General features: G+C 46.9%; 1 long non-coding RNA gene across 1 annotated transcript in view; it reads right to left on the bottom strand.

Annotated features, from left to right (window-relative positions):
* Positions 1 to 18,190, bottom strand: part of LOC138498564 (uncharacterized) — a 219,005-nt gene extending 200,815 nt beyond the window's left edge. The window contains exon 1 of the long non-coding RNA XR_011278750.1: positions 18,134 to 18,190. This is a non-coding gene — a long non-coding RNA (uncharacterized lncRNA). The remainder of the gene's footprint in view (positions 1 to 18,133) is intronic.
* Positions 18,191 to 19,109: the final 919 nt, after the last annotated feature.

Here is a 19,109-nt window from a genome sequence, read left to right as displayed (position 1 = left end):
TTAAGTCTTTTAGCCATGCCTGCTGGGTAGGGGCAGTCTTTGCTTTCCAGGCTTTGAGTAAGTTCCTTTTTGCCACTGCTCCTGCGATGGCAAAGAATCAACATGTCTTAATTGAAACTTTTCCTATGTACCCAAATAGATATTTCTAAGGGGTGGCCGGTAAGTAAACGACTTATGTCACCAACGACTGTGGCCACCTCCTCCCAAAATTGTCTGATCAGGGGGCAGTCCCAGTACAAATGTATTGAATTCGCTGCTTGGGCATGACGCTTTGCGGCAAGCCACTTGTTTCGAGGAATCAAATTTAGATATTTTATTAGGGGTAATGTGCAAATGATTCAGCATTTTAAATTGGATCAGTCTGAAATTAGCACCTATTGAGATGGACTTCGTATACTGACAGTATTTTGCCCATCGGCTTTGTTCTAGTCTCGCTCCCACTTCTTCATCTTATTTTTGAATGTGGTGTGCGCTTGGACTGCTTTATACAGACTGGACATGCCGCCCGTAAAACCCTCCTCTGTCATGACCTCGGACAGAAACTGGTGTGTAGGTGGTGCATCTGGAAAGGTACACCATCTTTTTTTTTTTTACATGCTGCCTTTATTCGGTGGTACTGTAGTGTCTTGACAAGACCTGCCCCCACTTTGTCGTTGATATATGTCAATGACACGAACCTCCCATTTGGGTATAAGTCTCCCAGAAGCATCTCCTTGCCTGGGTACCATTTGCTCTGTAATGCTGTGTCTAGGGTAGGCTCAGGGTCGGGATAATGCCATGAGGGGGCGGAGGGTAAAAGTCCAGTAGGGATCTACGCATTCCACCCTCCTGAACAATTTAGACTAGGCCAGCACAGTGGAACCCACCGGATCTACCTCGCTTATGCCTTTCTTGTCTTTAGCAAATGGCATTGCCTGTAAATTTATAGGGGCTGCTGCAAGTTTTTTGGCTTGTATGTGCACATACTGTTCTGTGGCGTTAGCCCAATATTTTGCGAAATGTGCTTGAGCTGTATAAAAGTATAAAAGTATAAAAGTATAACAGGAAGTCAGGGGCCGCTATCCCCCCACCCCCTTTCATATCTCTCGCACATCTTGGGCCACTGAAGACGCACCGCGCCTCCCCACACAAAGTTAGACGCTATCTTCTGTAGTTTGTGGAAACATTGTATACCGGGCCATATCAGAATGTTGCTGAATAGGTACAGAATCTTTGGTACCACAACCATTTTGAGTAGCGCTATTCGCCCATATAAGGATATTGGGAGTTTATTCCATATCTTGAGTTTGTGCTCTAGGAGTGTTAAATAGCGTTCGTAGTTATTGGCGTAGAGGGTTTGCCTATCTATTGCCATTACAATGCCCAATTAGCGTGCAGTTAGGTGACCATTGGAAATGTGCAGTAGCCTCCGATTGTGATGTGGCACAAGTCAAGGGAATGATTTCAGATTTCACTTGGTTAATTTTGTAACCAGAGTATTCTGCAAACTCAGTTATCTCCTGCATCACTGGCGGTAGATTTATCTCCGGGTTTTTTAATATAAAGCATCATATCGTCAAGCATACAGTGAAATAAACTGGGGGGGGGAAATCCCCCGATACGGATGACTCTCCATGCTGGATTGTACCTCAGTCTTGCTGCCATGCCCTCTACTGTGAGTGCAAATAGAAGGGGAGATAGCGGACAGCCCTGTCCGGTGCCTCTGCCTAATGTGAATCCCGATAAGGTCATTATTTCTAATCATAGTCATTGGATTTTTGTACAATACTCGTATGTAACTCATGAACCCTAGGCCGAACCCCAGTTTGCGTAGGATGGCATACATGTAGTTCCAGGATACAGAGCTGAATACTTTTTCAGCATCTACAGCAACCGCTACTGTTTTGGCCCCCGGGTCTAGTTGTGAAGTGATAGCGAAGAATCTACGGAGATTCAACGCGGTGGATTGGGTGGGAATAAACCCTGATTGGTCTGGGTGTACTAATTTATTCACATGGGGCAGTAGGCGGTTGGCAATCACTTTGACGTATATCTTAGTGTCTGCATTAATCAAGGATAGGGGACGAGGGCGCTAGAGAGCCGTCCAAGATGGCAGCTCACTAGAGAGCTCCGCACGGATCCCGAGAAAGATCCTGATAAAATAGCTTCATACACCCCCGAATCCCCCTCCATCGGTCACGATATAGTGTCCCAAGACTCAAACGCCTGGCGGACACTAATTTCAACGCCATCCGCCAATATCCTGGTCAACGCAGCGGCGGCGGGGGTGAGGCCGCAGTGGCGCTCCATTACGGCAACAGGGCGTTCGATCCTCCAGCAACATCCTTACTCAAGCCATCACCCCCGGATTCGACCAAAGAGCAGGCTGCCGAGCGAAGAGAGCGGTGCCCCTGTCCCCTGGAGGTGGTGCCTGCGGCGGGCCGGAAACTCTCGGTCCGAGAATAGCAGAGGCAGCTGAGATCCCGCCCCACCTACTTGCATCACCGGGCCTCCGGACGGACAGGGCGCTGCTGCTCGCCTCCAACTGCGGGGCCCTCCAGACCCAGTCGGAGCAGAGAGGGAATGAACCTGAACACATCGCTGGCGTCAGGTAGGAGAGACGCCGCCCCGGCCTTGTCCACCCCACCCCAGGTCTCGGGCCCGGCCCATAGATTCCCATACGGCACCCAGACCCCGTGGGAGTGACGATCCACAAGCCTCCGACTCCTCAAAATCCCAACGGCCCCAGCCCTACCTCCACCTCCAGTGAACGATCCGGCAACATCGAAAACCACTGTGAGACACCCCATGCGACGAACAGGCGAGAGGCCTACGCAGCCACCCCATTCAGGCCCTCCGGGCCCAGCCGAGGAAGTACGTTAAAAACTCACAGCGTGCTACGAACTCTCCAGCTCCCCAAACCCTAACAGCCCCAGGCCCCACCATCGCCAATCGCCCTGCCGGCGGTAACCCAATCGCGGCCAAGCGTACAACGAACACAGCGGAAAAATCCACCGCCTGGGCCCGCACCGCACTGCGATAACTCCACGGCAGCGGCGACCACGTGGAAGGCTCCTGTTATTCTGAAACCCGACAGCGGGGCGCGACAACCACAGCTCCGCATAAATATCACTCAAGCCGCCCACTCAATCTCCCGCCAACACCGCACAAATCCGGTAGCACCCCCCCCAGGGCCAGTCGTGTGGGCCCTACACATCCTGCGGTGTAAATTCAAATTGCAAACGCAGGCCCAGCAAAGTCAAGAATCCATACCAGCATGGGCAAAACAGACAAATCGCAGCGAAAATTAATGTTCGAAACCGGGGTCATAGCCAAAACTCCCAAGCAGACGAATCGAGAGATAGCACCATCGCCAAGCATGGAACAGGAAACCAGATCGACACCCCCCCCCAATCCTTCGACATACGAGAAATACTGCTCAAACTCAAAACTGGCATAGGCAACCTTGATGCCAAAATTGACACCCTCTCATCAAAAGTCGACCAAATACAACACCGCCTTGATAAACATGGCGAGAGGCTTGACACTGTTGAACAGAGGTCTCCGACCTTGAGGATAACGCCACATCCCTGTCCTCCAAAGTGTCATCCCTAGAGCGCCAAGTAAAAGAAATTGTCGCTAAAAACGAAGACATTAGACTGGTGGGGATCAGAGAGCAACAAAATCCTACAAAAATGGAAGACTTCGTGGAACTATGCAAAGAAATCTTCGGAGCAACCACCTTCTCGCCACTATTTGTGGTTGAAAGGGCTCACAGGATTCCGACCAACCACCCAATACCAGGAACAGCACCTCGCCCTATTATCGCCAAACAGCTAAATTTCAGAGACCGCGATTTAATACTCAGGCTGGCCAGGGACAAAGGCGACATTCAATTTGACGGCGACAAAATCCATATCTTCCCCGATTTCTCACCGGCGGTGCAAGCATCCCGCAGAGCCTTCGGTAGAGTTAAACGTCGCCTCCGAGAGGATCAAATCTAATACTCAATGCTTTTTCCAGCCAAATTATGCATCCTCCATGCTGAAAAAACACAATTCTTCACATCACCGGAAGAAGCCAACATCTTTCGACAATACTGGATGTCGCCCATTACGCGAAATGCCTAGACCATGAAGGAGAGCAAGGAACGGGAGCGATCCGCCCTGAAAAGTGCTCCACATCCAGTTCGACCTGGGGGAAATCGGAAAATGAGCAAAAGTCAGTTACACACACCTCGGGATGGGTGTTTCTTGGAGGCCACCAGCGCCCCGTGCACAGCACTGTTCACAAAGTTATCTAGGGAGGGGTCATCTTCGGGCGGGTTGGAGGTTGGCCTACAGGGAGGGGAAAAGGGGAGATGGGACAAGTTGGGGAAAGAGTTCCCAGAAGAAACGAGCCAACAGTTTAAGACGTGCACCGACCGGGGCCAAAACCAGCCCCACCCGAGCCCGACTAGGACCAACGCCTCCACCTCGAATATACAAAAATCCTTCTCGAATCGACAGGCACTGAAGAAAAACCGCTGTAAGCACCCAAAATCACTAAACAGCAATAGAGCAGCAGAAACAACGCAGCAACTCTAATGTTCCATGTAGCTAGTTTGAACTTGCTTAAAGGGGCAACCAGCCTACCAACACCAGAAGTTGTTACACTACCTCCGACGCCACAACGTCGATGTAGCCCTCATCCAAGAGACGCATTTGCGACCTAACTCAGAAAACCACTGGGCAAAAACATGGGGATGCCACAGATACTTCGCCTCGTTTTCTTCATACGCAAGAGGAGTCACCATACTCATCAACAAAACAACAAACTTCAGGCTATTTCGGACCCAGAGCGACTCCGAAGGGAGAACACTGCTCGTCCATGGCACCATAGACGGGGAAGAAATAATCATGATTAACTCCTTTGGCCCCAACATCGATGGCGCCAACAATTTAGACTGGGTCCAAGCCCACATTGCATCAAACAGGGAAGCCACAATAATATGGGGCGGCGATCTAAACACCCCGCTCGATCCACGCACAGACAAAACACACAAGACAACCGCCCCTCGCTCCAAGGCGAGTTTGCAAATAACTGAAATATGCAAAGCACACAATCTCATCGACATATGGAGAAGCAAACACCATGACTCCCGGGAGTTCACTTTCTACTCATGGGTTCACAGATCCGATTCAAGACTCGATTACATCTTTGTGTCGGCTCATAGTAGACTCCAATGGGGCGATTGCCAAATACTACCCAGGTCCATCTCAGACCATTCAGCGGTCCCCTTAGTGTGCACAACATCTCGGAGCGACTTCACCAGGCCCCAATGGAGATGCAAGCCCAGAGCCCTCCAAGATCAACTCTTTGCCGATGAATTATGTTCTGAACTGAACACATTCCTTGAGACAAACCAAGGCACGGTGGCTTCGCCGGGAACAGTCTGGGAGACGCTGAAATGTTTTATCAGAGGAGTGTGCCTAGCAAAAGAAAATGGAATCCTAAAGAGGTTAAGGGAGGAATTAAACATGCGAAAATCGCCTCAAAACACTCGAACAAGCAGCAACAGTCACAAATACTCCCAGATCGCAAGCTGCACTCGAGGCAGAATTGGAAACTTTCAGATCACTAGCAGACAGAGGCCAAATTCCTAGCAAGCCACCACAAAATCCGCCAGTATGGCGAAGGGCAACGACCCGGTGCACTACTTGCGAGACTAATCACCGCAGAATGAAAACCCACGGTGGTCGAGGCGGTGCTGGACACATCGGGAGCCCTCGTGTATTCCGAAGACGGCATATTGGAAACATTCTGCAAATTTTACCAAAACCTGTACGACTCCAATTATTCCAGGGAGCCCACCAAAATAACAGAATACCTAAATACAACCGAACTATACTGGACGAGTGCCGAGTTACGTGAACCGTTGAACGCACCCATCACTACGGCAGAGATCCAAGAAGTCATCAAAGAACTACTGAGCACCAAAGCCCCAGGACCGGACGGCCTAACAGGTGAATTTTACAAATTTTTCGCCGACATTCTAGCCCCGCTCTTACTCCAGGTCTACGAAGAAGCCATAGCCAAAGACCAACTACCGCCAACCCTTTACACAGCGAATATCATTCTCCTACACAAAACAGGTAAACCCAAGGAAGATTGTGCCTCCTACAGGCCCATATCGTTAATAAATTTAGATAACAAAATCTTTGCAAAAATCCTAACTAGAAGGTTGATGCCACTCATGCCCGCAATGGTTCTGGCGGACCAAGCAGGATTCATTCCAGGCAGAAACACAACATTTGGCCTCAGAAGAATGTTTGGAGCAATAGAGGCCCCTCAACCCAGAAAACCAAGCGGTGGCAGTGCCTTGACGCCGAGAAAGCATTTGATTCTGTGGAATGTCCCTTTCTATTTGCAATATTAGAACGAATGGGCCTCGGCAAACGATAGGCCTCCTCTACAAATACCCAACATCTAAAATTAAACTTGGAAACAAAAGCTCCGAAATCCTTACGCAGAGGGACCAGACAGGGCTGCCCGCTGTCAGCATTACTCTTCGCCCTGGTCATGGAACCCCTAGCGTCTGAGCTAAGGCTGTATCATCTGCACAGAGGGCTCGCCTTTGGCCCGCACAAATTGGTGGTTTCACTATGCCGACGACATAGCACTCTTCCTTCGTGACCCATACGACAACCTGAATGAATGATGCGAGCAGTCCTCAAATTCGGCAACTTCTCAGGACTAAAAATTAATAATGCAAAAATCGATAATTTTCCCTCACAGAACCAACCAAAGAATTCCAGGACGACTTTGGCTTCCACTGGCAACGCTCGAAGGTCCAGTACCTGGGGATCCTCATGTCCAGAACCAGCACTGACATCATGCAAGACAACTACGAGACGACACACTATCCAAACTAAAGTGAACAGATGGAACACGCTTCCCCTCACACTTTGGGGCAGCGTGTCCCTAGCGAAAATGGTAATCCTCCCCAAACTACTCTACCTCTTTACAAACATCCCTCTACTACTCACGCAAAAATTCCTGCGACGAACTAAGTCCATCCTTCTTGACCTCGTCTGGGCAGGCAAGGTTGCCCGAATAGCATACAGCATTATGATCCTGCCCATAACGCAAGGTGGATTGACTCTACCCGATATAGAAGGCTACTACTGGGCAGCGCAAGCCCAGTTCCTGAGCCATTGGTATGCGACACAATTCATCCGGCCACATGTGCAAATCGAAAGAGCTCTGGCAACACCCTATCTACTCCGCGCAGTCATACTCAACGAACCACCAAAACCTTCAACACCAATGAACACTATGGTCACAACACACATGATTTGGAAGAAAATCGCCAAAAGCAATGGAATCCAAACCAGATATTCTCCCCTCCGTCCGGTGAGAAGCATTCCAGGGATACCTATAACATCTGAAAAAGTGTTTCAGCTTTGGACCAAAAAACTGCAAATCCACTCATTGGGCGATCTGTTTCCGAACGGCTCGTTCCCGTCGATTCAAGAAGCCTGTGACAAAGGTGGAAACAACGCCCTTGACGTCTTCATGTACTACCGAACTCTACACGCCATGCAGACCATCTTTGCTACATTCCCACTCCAACCACCGACTTGGCCACTGCTCCACAGAGTGATACAAGCCCAAGGCGATGGCCGCCTGGTGTCAAATATCTACAAGGCCCTGCTAACGGAAAAACTCACTCGCTGCTCAAAAGCTCGAACAAGATGGGAAAGAGCTCTAAACATTACAATACTCGACGAAGACTGGTCATACATACTTCGACTCACAAAGAATGTGGCAATAAACACAAGGTACAAACAAATTCACTTCAACTTTGTCCATCAGGTCTACCACATTCCAGTAAAACTACACGCTCAGAGTACGACCATATCCGCCTCCTGCTCTCGCTGCGGGCACTTGGAAGCCGACTTTGTCCACCTGGCATGGTCGTGCCCCGAAATTGGAGCATTCTGGACAGCAGTCCTAGAGAAAATCTCAGCTATAATCGGAGTGCAACTAGATCCCGACCCAACACTGACCATGCTGAGCCTAACCAACAAACTACCAGAACATACCAGAAAACTAGCGAACCTACTTTTGGTCCTGGCACGCAGACGAATAGCTTGCAACTGGGGCAGAGGACCGCCACCAAAACTAAAGCAATGGCTCCATGATGTCACCTACTGTCAAGATGTCGAAATGAACTACTTACGAACTCTGCCCCTCCACGCACGCCCCCCGGAGATCTGGGGCCTCTACATAGCATAACATAAATGCAGACGACGACTCAATTTCACAGTCTCCATCATCAACACAGAACTGTCACGAGCAACCGGATACCTCAATAGCAGCCACGAGTGCCGAATAACGAAAACACTAGAACCGATAAGAAACTGTGCTAAACATCAAGCGGTGATCGTTCCGAGGGAGGGAGGATAAGGGGTCTTGTTGACCGGTGCAAGGTCTGGTTATGTCTTATTTCATTGTTGTGAAACCAGTAAAGAAAGTTACAACAAAAAAAGGATAGGGGACGATACGATGTGGGTTCTTGAGGGGTCTTATGCTGCTTAAGAAGAACCGTTATTATAGCTTCTTTCATGGTGCCCGGCAGTTCCCCATTCTCCAGGGCTTCTTCCCAAACTTCCAGTAGTTTAGGGGCAAGTTCTGCTTTGAAGTTTTTATATATACGTCTGCAGGGATACCATCAGATCCAGGAGTCTTGCCCACTTTTAGGTCTGAAATGGCCTGTTCTATCTCTTGCATGGTTAGGGGGGAGATCCAGGTTTTCTTTGTCCATCCTATCCAGCTTGGGCAACGGAAATTAATCTGTGTATTCCTGGAGCTCTTCAGGAGATACCCGGTCTGCATAGGCATATAGTTCGGTATAGTACTTCTGGAACACCTCGTTTACTGCACGTGCATTAGTGTGCACAACCCCGTCTGGATCCACTATGCTCGTGATGGGTCTCATCCCCTGCTCAGATTTGATAAGAGTGGCCATGGATCTGCTTGCCTTATTTCCTTCCCCGTACCTTCAGGCCCTCATCGGCTGTGTTACATAGAAGAGTTCGCAATCCGCTAGCGATGTAAATTTCGACAATTAGGCTTTCATTTCAAGATCTCTCAATATATGTTCAGAATGATTCACCCCTCTTCTTATCTCCTTCAGTACACCATATGTCTGTTCCATCAGGTGGCCCCGTAGCCACACTTTGAAAGTTTCCCATATCGTTATTCTTGAGTTTACCGATCCTGTATTACGTTAGAAGACAGTAATTATTTCAGTTCGCAGAGGCTCCATTATTGTGTCATCTTTCAGTAAAGCAGGAGGCATCCGCCAATTTTGCGTGGTGTATTCTGTGTCAGATGGTACTAAGTCCAGGAGGACGTGAGTTGATCCGATATCGTGCATTCTCTCACATCCGAGATGAGGTCTAGAGAGCACAGCCAATAGTCAATACAGGAGCTGGAGCGGTGCACACCCGAGTAAAAGGTGCATTCCCGGACCTGTGGGCGTAGTTCTCTCCACGTGTCTGCTAAGGGCAGTGTGGACATGGCTTGAAGTATCATCAGTGCCGATTTGGTATGGTGTCAGCGACGCTCTGAGGACCGGTCAAGATTTGGGTCGAGGATTGTGTTGAGGTCGCCCCCCATATTATCTTAGCTTGTCCCACAGGCGATATCAATGACACAATCTTCAAATAAAAATCCAGGGCGTCCAAGGTGGGGGCCATATGTGTTGATCACAATTACTTCCTTACTATACAGCGTCCCCAATATGATCACATATCTACCTTCTTCGTCTATTTTGGTCTTGGACACCTGAAAATGAGTTTGTGTAGAACTGTAAGCACCCCTCTGGCCTGTGAGGAGTAGTCAGTGGCAATTTTCATTGTTCCCCAATTCCAGGCAAACGTGTCTGTGTCTTTCTTGGTGGCGTGTGTCTCCTGTGGCAGAAGGATATCAATTTGGTGCCCGTTAGCATAGGCTATTCTTTTCCTTGCCTTAATTGCATGTGCTAGGCCTCTGACGTTCCATGTCAGGAGTCTAACTTCTTGAGCCCTACTGGATGCAGCCATTTGTGGCGTGTGTCCTCCTCCCCCATGTTAGGCAGAATTATATGCAGTACCCTTTGGGAACACTACACACAATTAAGACTACAAGTGACAGTACAATTTCACCTTTGGTACAAGCCTGTACTACACAGTTATAATGGTAGCAGTAGCGGAGGAGCAGCCAGACTTATCTCAAGAGTAAGTGAGCAGTACAAGTAGTTACACAAAAGGACAGCAATTACTATGATTAAGGCAAACACGGACTAAGGTTTCTAAGTAAAAGAATATATATTTACTTATTAGTTGTATAACAGTTCACCTTTCTAAGCAAGTCAAAAAAATCACAATCATAAATACACCACTTCCCTTAAATTCCAGACACGTTAAACTCACAAATGAAGTGGGAGCAAAATGGCACTCCAGCAATTTAAAAGGGAGGGAAAGAAAGTTATTAGAATTTAGGCAAAACCAACAGGTAAGTAATCAGGGCAATAGAACAAGAGAGACTACAGTGAGGAGATCAGATAGAAAAGGCTTAGGGCCAAAGTCAATAGGGAAGAAAAGTATTTTGCTCAAGATCACACAGTTCAAGGTAGTTTGCGATAAAGTTCGTGGCACAGATTCCGGACGAGGTTGGTTGGTAGAAAAGTTAGTTCAAAGAGAGGAGAAGGACAAGCCCTTGGATTGGAGAAAGATTTCAAACACTTCACCGCGGCTGACCGAAACGGACAACTGGATTTGCACAGTACCTTAAAACGGAGAGGGAGCTGTAGCTGAGGCAGACATTCCTGGTGGTTCCTGCAGGATCATGGTTCCTGAAGCGACTGACGGTCTGACACGAAGTAGGAAGACTGGAGGGTCCTGCGCCACCCAGGGAAGAAACCAGCAGCAGAGCAAAACAAATAAAAGGTGCACTCCTTAAAACCCAAGCAGGGTCCGACCTTCCGGGCTCTGCGGCCTACTGTAGCTCTGTACAGTGAATTCGACCAGGAGTGGTCCTGGCTTGTAGTCTGGAGGATCTTCTCTGTCGTCAGATTCAGAGATTCGGACCTGCAGCAGGGCTTCACCGGGTGGTTCAGTCGTGGTAGGGGTCCTCTTCTTCCAGTTCCTCGTTGGTTCTTTCGTTCCAGTGGCGACTCTGCTCTTCCATTCCCACAGACCTGCTTTTTATGCAGTTTTACCCCATTCATACAGCCGGGCTGTCAATCACACAGCAGGGTGGCTGGCCTGGCAAGGCCAGTCCCCTTAGCCAAACAAGAGTGCGACTTGGGTTGCTAAGGCAACCCAATGCAGGGGTCCAAAGATCCCTCCCTCACATCCTACTCCTCTAGAGTATCAGGCGCCTTAAGGAGAGCTTCTGTGCAGAAGCCCGCGAAAAGACATCGAACAAAGGAATCATTCGCAGTTTGGCGCGCAGAGAAAAACACGAGAAAGACTTTAGCAAAAAGAAATGGCGAATAAACCCAGCCGGAACCAAAATAAAATGTATTTGGTCAAGCGGGTTTATGTACGAGGCTACTATAATAGCCTGGAAGAATACCACGTTTATATAAGATAATTGTGGTAGGAAAGTTAGGGTAGTTACCACTGCCACCAGCCAAGTCTTAAAGTTAAGGGAGCGAAACAAGGCTCCAAGAGGCACAGACAAAAAGGGATAAGAGTTAACCTTTTCCAATACTCCATTGTAAGATGGGGTGTACTGGTCTGTGTTTTAAAGTGACTATATAAAAGGTAATGGCAACTTTACCTGTTTTTGGGGGACAGTAGTCAGCCCCAGAAAAATGGAGTCAATGGGAAGTCTCAAAGACAACCCTGTGTCACTGCACTGAAGGTGCTGTGTAACACACAAAAAGTGGTGCACATGGAGTAGGTGAGGCTCCAGTGCCCAAGCTCACACAAAAAATGAAAAACACACAGCAAAACATATAAGAGTGGAAGAAAGGATCACACTCTTACCAGGCGAAAAAAAAATCTGAGATCGAGCAATCCGCAGCCCGGATTGCTCGATCCGGTAGTATTTGAGTAATGCACTTGTCCGTTTTTTAACCGGTCTCTTAATTCCACAACATAGCATATTTTTTACTTTTGACAGAATGTGCACTTTTATCCCAACACAAAATTGCTAACTGAAGTATAAAGTCACTGCAGAACAAGTTGTGAAATCTCAGCATCGATTTTCAAAGGGCACCTGGTTGATGCCTTGCTCTGCCCAGGCGGGTAGTATCATATATAGAACAAGAATGAGCACGGTCATGAGAACCTCACTGCTGAAAGAGGAATGAACAGACTCCTGAGTTGGTCGTACCTTCACGCGGTGGACACTGAGTACAACATGTAGTTTCTGACAAATTTTTGACAGGACGATTCTGTGCACTGCAGTTCAGATTTAATTTGTTTGCAGTGAGTGTTTCAGATACACTTGGTTTAGTGGAACATAACATACCTCAACAGTTATACATTTTCATGGTATAATACCCAGTTTACATGGAGCAAATGTTGAATATTTGTAGCATCATTCTATTGCTTCTATACTCTCTATGGAATCCTTGGGGAGGAGACTAGAGAACTTAGTGAAGTAGTCACATAATGAGCAGCACAAATGCATAAAAACAATGTAGGGTTGAACAACAACACACAATAAAACAAGTCAACACGACAGTGTTTCGGCCAACGGGTAAGCTAAATGAGCTTCGGTGATGCGGCCTTCATCAGGACGGGATACTCCAAAAGTAGAAGTATCCTTTGAGGTCGGATCTGGGGAGTGCAGTGGCTCGAAGGGTCTCAGTGTCTACGTACACTGGAAGGATTTCAAGGTCCTTGGTGTGGCCATTCCTATAGGAGGCATGTTACTGGGAAGAAGTTCTAGATACAGGCAGGCGTATTGAATACAGATTATTTTCTGAGAAGGTACATGACTCGCTAGTTGGTGTAGTGAAACGCTGATGTGCTCCCAACTGCCGCGTAATCCAGAATGGCTCAAAACACGTTGGGCCACAAGAATTAAATATTAACTATATGTTAAGCTAACTGCCTCAAGACATTTTTGTGTGATTAATCATTTATGAAATGTGTGTTACCATTACATGACCCTGAAATTATTGGAATATTACATGAACTCGTTTAAATGTTTAGCTCTTTTTTGAGGGCCTCTGATAGTGTTGGGGGGGGCGGGGGGAGAACAGGAGTTCCACGTATGGGAACATCTTTTCCCATTTCAGTTATTCAATCCATGTGTCACGATTGACCTATTCTCCTCCGCACCTTAAAAGCAAAGTAAGTCTACATATAGATTTAGATATACTTACATTTTATATGTGCAGTGTGTGAAACCCCTCGATACAACTAATCTTAGGAACTTGGGGTTCAGGTTGGCTACACTTAAGTGTCAGAAATAGCCATGGCAGAGAGGACATTGGAAGGAATAGTTGTCACTCCGACAAAGTATGTTTGAACGCTTGCAGTACTTGCTGTTACAATAAACAAATGTATATTCCGTTGACCACTGCCTAAAATCACTCCAAGTTCTTTCCCATAATACTTGATGCACAACATGTAATGAGGTTTTGTTTCAAAGTCCAGAATTCTCTATCTAAAAATGAAAGCAAACTGCTCTAGCTCATAAACAGCATGACAACAGTCCACACCAACCTCCTCGCTGTCTGAAAGATTTCCAGAGACTGATGAAGAGCTCCAACAGCATGCATAATATGCACATCTCCAGGTGATTTTGCCTACTCAAAACTCAGCAGATTACGATTACAATAATTCAGGATTCAGAAAAATAATCTGGCCCATGGTTTAGTTGTGAGCGTAAAGAATGTTCGAGATTGAGGGGAAAAAGTAGGATTAACATCATTAGCAAAGAGGGAGGAGGACATGGATGTTGGCTTGGGGAGGTGTGGGCAAAGCTTGGAGGGTAAAGCAAAGTGTGTAGGGGTGATTGTGAAGGGAGGAGGATTTGGCAAAGTCCAGTTCACGGATGCTTGCAACAAGGGCATTTTTGAAGGCTGGGAGTACTGATTTGCACCAATTTAGTAGGTCACAAAGCATGCTTGTTTTGAAAATATGGGACTAAGGTGAACTAGGGCGAAGAACAGGAAAGTGAATATGCGAGCGGGATAGTGTTAGCCAAAGGGAGTTATAAGAGCATGCTGGAAATCAGGAATAGAAGAGTCTATGGAAGATGCGTGAATGGGAGAAAGAGAGATAGTCATGACTAACATTAAAGTGAACAATAGAATGATCAGAGGGAGAGGTCAAACTTTCCAGAGTGGGTAGGCTGATTGTTGAGGGAGTTAAGCTCAAGGCGCTGGCTGCTAAGGGTTTAAGAAGATTAGAGTCCCCCATCATGGCAATGGGGTGATCAGTGGTATGGGATTCAAGGTGACGGTTAAGGTCAGGGGCAGAGTTGAGAGGACAGGGTCATTAGAGAGCCAGAACAGTGAGAGGAGATGATTAGCGCCATATTCAAAAGAAGAAAAGGTGATGTCAGGAGGAGAAAGGGGACAGTGGTGAGGACTTTATTGATAAGGAACCCCAACTCCACCACCCTTCCGAACAAGTCAGGGAGAGGAGAAAGTCAGTGTGGAGACCTGCTAATGTAGCAGAGTCGCGAGGGGAGATCTAGGTTTCTACGAGATCAAGAAACTTGTGGGTGAGAAGAGCCAAAGTGGTAAGCTATGTAGAAGACTTGTTGCAGAAGCCAAGTGAAAGAGTGATGGAAAGTGGAGAAAAGGAGCAAATGCTGTGCAGTAAGAAAGGGGTATAGGAGGATGTTAGCGATTCTGGGAGAACAGGATTGTTGGGTTTGAATGGTGTGGATGCAGGGGGAGAGGAGCGATATGGGAGAGCGAGGTAGAACAGTGGTGGCTATAAGGGGAGGGGAAGGGAAAGTAGCAATGGAGCAAGTTGAGGGTGAATGATGGAAGGTAGAAGTATGCAAGTGAAGACTGAATGAAGGGTGCAGACCAAGATGGAGTGTAGGTGGGCAAGCAGAAAGGGAATTGGGGTGGGGGGGGATTTTGGAAGATTGCCTGGGTTGGGTGTAGGTTCTTAGTTGGTGGTAAATGGTGCTATAGGTAACCAAAAGACATTTAGCAGGCCCAAAACAGGGAGGTTCCTTGGTCCTGTGAGCAAACAGCAGCCCCTCTGTGAATGAAGTCTCACTGGGTTGAAGGATCCCCATTTCCTTACAGGAGTCAGGAAAAGGATAAGCACTGTCATGTCCTGGAATGAGCAGGGGCTCTGCCCCTACGCACTTTACTCCCAACCAGGGAGTTTCCCCTTGCTACTTTTGGCTCTCAGCCGCAGACACCCATAGGAGACTTAATAACAAGGGGGCAGTATGTCAAATGCCACTCTGGGAGCAAATTGGAGCACAACATGGCGTTTAGACTTCCAGGCAGGATGCATTGAAGGTCCTGGGTGTGGCAGGCCCCGAGATCTACACAAGGACGTCTTCTTAAAATGCATAATGGGGCAATTGAAATTAAAAACATACAAACAAATCCCAGTTACATGACCCCATAAGAGCAAGAGCGCTCTCAAGATTACTTCCGGGCAGGGTCCTATGCATTATAGGCCGAGTGAGCTTTGTTATCAAGCCAGGACCCCTAGGATTGATTCCAATTCAGCTGGGATGATAGGAGAAAATGCAATAAAAAATATAGAGTAGTGGGTCAAATTACTTATGCTTGAAAGTAACCCTTACAATAACTACATGCAACGATAGTATAGATAAAACCTTAATCAAAACAACCTGATATTCACCATAAAGAGACCAAAAAGAAAATGTGAGCGAATAATTATAAAACATGTCTGTACATTAACTATTCAACGCAAGAAACACGCTTAATAAAAATTAAAAAAAAAACATGTTTAATGCTAACCTGCAGCAAGATATCACAGAGCAACAAAATAATAAAAAGGAGCCTTCCTTTTATTTTTTATAAAAGGCTACCTAGAAGTACCTGTTCTCTGAACGGGCTCTGTGGACAGACATGACAACATTGATGTTGTGCCACAAGATTGCTAAAAGACCAGGAATGGGGGTTCTGAACTGAAAATCTATTGTTGGCATAGATGGCAACAGAAGTGCCATGAAACTGCAAAATCACTAAAATCTCTTTTGCAAACTGCTCCACTGTACTATTCAATGAGAAGAGATACCAACAATATTTGTTCCGATCAGCAACTGTGTAAAAAGCAAGTTGGTTGCTGGGTTTACCATTTCCCAGCTGCGCAATGGATTTCATATTGGGCTACTTTTGACGGCAGATCTGTTGGTTTGTCCTCCTGAGGATAACTTTCTGCGCCCACCAACCCCACGCCTACTCTCCACCCCCTTTAAGTGTGCTGGTTGGATTTTGTTTAGGCTATTTTTTTTACAAATCCTCCAGAAGCTGCTTCTTTCTTCTTGTTTTTTGGCCCAAACCAACTACCGTCAACCACCCACGGTAGCCCCGCTCTCTCTACCCCTACCCATGCTCCATCTACCCACCTTAACCCCACCCAACCTACCCCCCACTCTACCCAGTGGAGAAAAGGTTGCTGAAAATGTTGGGGGGACATGACACCTAAATGAAAGGGATCCCTGCCAAGCGAGTGGGACAAAACGGTGTGCCCCAAAAGTTGGGGGGGGGGGGGACAAGCACCTGTCCCCCCCCTAAGTCTACAACCTTGTCTCTAACCCACTGTCTCTACCCCACCCTACCGCCAATCTCTCTATAGCCCCACACTCGCTACACTCATCCTTCCTCTCAGACTATTGCTTTATTTCTTACCCTCTCAACCTTTCACACTTACATTTCCTCTTGCTCATCATCGATGGCACCTTTCTCATTCGCCTTCATTCTCATTCTCTTTGCACACCCACCCCTTTTAGCACCCTCCCTTGAATTTGCACTCTCCTTATTGCACCCTGGTGCCTATAAATGCAAAATGCAAAGAAGAGTAACGCCAAACCTACTGGCTGTATCAATGCTTGTTTTTTTTGGTTTTGTTTTTTTTTTAACTATCCTCCAAGCCCTCCACCCCAAAGTTTAATGCTGGCGCCGAGTCGGACCCGCGTTCAAAGGCACCAAACACTTGCTGTAGTGAGACAGTACATATAAGCATGTGTAGCGTTAATGTTAAAGTAATACAAACAGGCAGGCGTATATTCTTGAAAATGGATTTAGCAGTGAGAATGGGACATCCGCTGTAATTATGTAAATAGTACGACTCACGCCTGTGTTACTAGGACGGCAAAGATCCGCGGTTCAGAGACCCCGTGCCCCCGCCCTCCCCCGAAAATACTACAGGCGAAGGTACGAAGGCACTGGGTACCAAAGACACATTGGAAATGAAATCCTTGAGAGTCGCCGTCAAGCTTGCGCTTAAAGAATACAGTGGTCGAAGTGAGCGGGAGCGGTGGGCCTCTACTTTTTTAAATAACGTTTTACCGTTCCTATAGTTTTATTTTAAAAAGAACCCGTTCCGGAATAGTTTCGTTTTAAAAAAAAGTAAGGAAGAAGTTGAAACTTTCACTGCAACGCACTGAACGTTTCCTTAAACAGCAGGTGCATGTGTTTGGGGGTTTGTATTGTGTGTGGGAGGGAGCAGGGAAATGGGGTTCGTGAGGAGCGGGGCAGGCTAGCAGGGAACATAGTTCCACTACTTCTTTTTGTACACTTCGACCACTGCGAACGGGTGGTGGTGTACCGGGGAGCAATTTGTAACTTCACAAAGAGCCATCTCCACCTCGCTAGGTCATATTTAAGAAAAGGGATTTTAGTTGGAAAGAACAACGTAAAACTATCAACCATTTGGAATTAGACGAAAGCACTAATACAGCTAAAGCGCGGGTGCACTATTATATCTAAGATACTGTGTAAAAGATCAAGATTTCTTGTCTGATGCTTGAAAATGCCTCCTTTCTCCAAAAAACGTTTTATGCACCAGGTTGGCATATTTACGAATCACTTATGAAGACAGAATTCCCATATATCACGTTTGTATGTGAAACTAGTCTTCCAACGGCACAAACACTGGTTTAGAGCTTTCCCCCCCAATGCCCGTTACAAAAGGGGCGCATCGTCCCAACTCACGTCCATTTTTAGTCGCGGCTGCACGCTGTCTGCTCCTCGCGAGGGTGGGGCGTAAACTGGGGCGTTTGAGGCGCGGCCCACTGAGAGCGACTCCTACGTCACACGCACAGGTGAGACCAATTGACTATATCCCGGGAGCTTCCGCGCCTGCGCACGGGTTGAAATTATGATACTTATACGAACCGTTCGCAAAGCTCTTATCTGCAGTGTTTTGTAAGCCCATTGTTTTGGGAGGCTGGTAGCGTGGGAAACTTTTTTTTCGAACCTCAGGGAAATGATTATTATTTTTATTTAATTTTTTAACCCCCAACTCGAACCTTAGGGAAATTAATACAACCTAAGTGCCTCGTACCTTTTTTTCAGCGCTACTCTTCAAAAACGGACACGGGCATTACTGGCACCATTGGTGCTTTGCAAAGCGTGTAGAAAGTATTTTACATAACGAACGCATACGAGCGTGTTAAGTACACTATAACAAAGTGAGGGCCGTAGGTTCGCCCAATTGTGACCATTCATTTCTATAAAACCTCTTGCTTGTTGAGAGCTCATGCGAGCAAAGGCCAATTACGTTGGCATGTATATGGGGTACAAACAGCACACCTGAGCCTTTTTAGGAGCTCTGCAATTGTAATCGAGTTTTTAGTTTTGACTTTTACGTGGTGCTTGCACCAACAAAGAGGCACAACAAATTTGCAATAAAGCTTATTGTTACTTAGTACGTATTTATCTAATCATTAGGCAGCGGAAAAGCAAAACACGTTAACATAATCTAGTTAAAAAAATAATGAAACTTCAAGGAAAACATCTCCCCGTGAGGAGGTGGACTCAGCTACTAATCACCACGTAGCACTAGACCTGTATAGCATGCTCCATTTAATAAATGTTTCTTATGTTGATCATTTGTAATGCATAATCTCAGTCACTAACAAAATCAGGTTAAGATTCTATTAAGGACATAGAGGCGGGCATTAAAAAG

The sequence above is a fragment of the Ambystoma mexicanum genome, chromosome 5q, assembly GCF_040938575.1.
Source record: "Ambystoma mexicanum isolate Mex_15411 chromosome 5q, UKY_AmexF1_1, whole genome shotgun sequence".
NCBI classification, from domain to species: Eukaryota; Metazoa; Chordata; class Amphibia; order Caudata; family Ambystomatidae; genus Ambystoma; species Ambystoma mexicanum.
This window is presented reverse-complemented; position numbering and strand designations above follow the sequence as displayed.